The following is a 279-nucleotide window of genomic DNA, read 5'->3' as shown; positions in this document are numbered from 1 at the left end:
ATATATGTAGCTAGTAGCGCCGGATAGATAAACGAAAACTTGTTGTTCGACCAATCTCCTGGAGAAGGAGAGGTCGACATCACTTCTCTATGTATGCATATGTTCCTGACGAACTTCTATACTTATGGTTTACTTCATTAATTTTCTTAGTAGCTATAGCGTGTCGAGCCCTCTCTGTATGTATAGTACATAGCGTCGACCAAGAATGGAGATAAGAGAGGACATTTCTCTCTATTAGCTAGCTAACACAATATATGAAACACCTAAATTAACCCTACA

The sequence above is a fragment of the Triticum dicoccoides genome, chromosome 7A, assembly GCF_002162155.2.
Source record: "Triticum dicoccoides isolate Atlit2015 ecotype Zavitan chromosome 7A, WEW_v2.0, whole genome shotgun sequence".
In the NCBI taxonomy this organism is placed as follows: Eukaryota; Viridiplantae; Streptophyta; class Magnoliopsida; order Poales; family Poaceae; genus Triticum; species Triticum dicoccoides.
The sequence above is the reverse complement of the archived record's forward strand: the minus strand, read 5'-3'. Positions refer to the sequence as shown.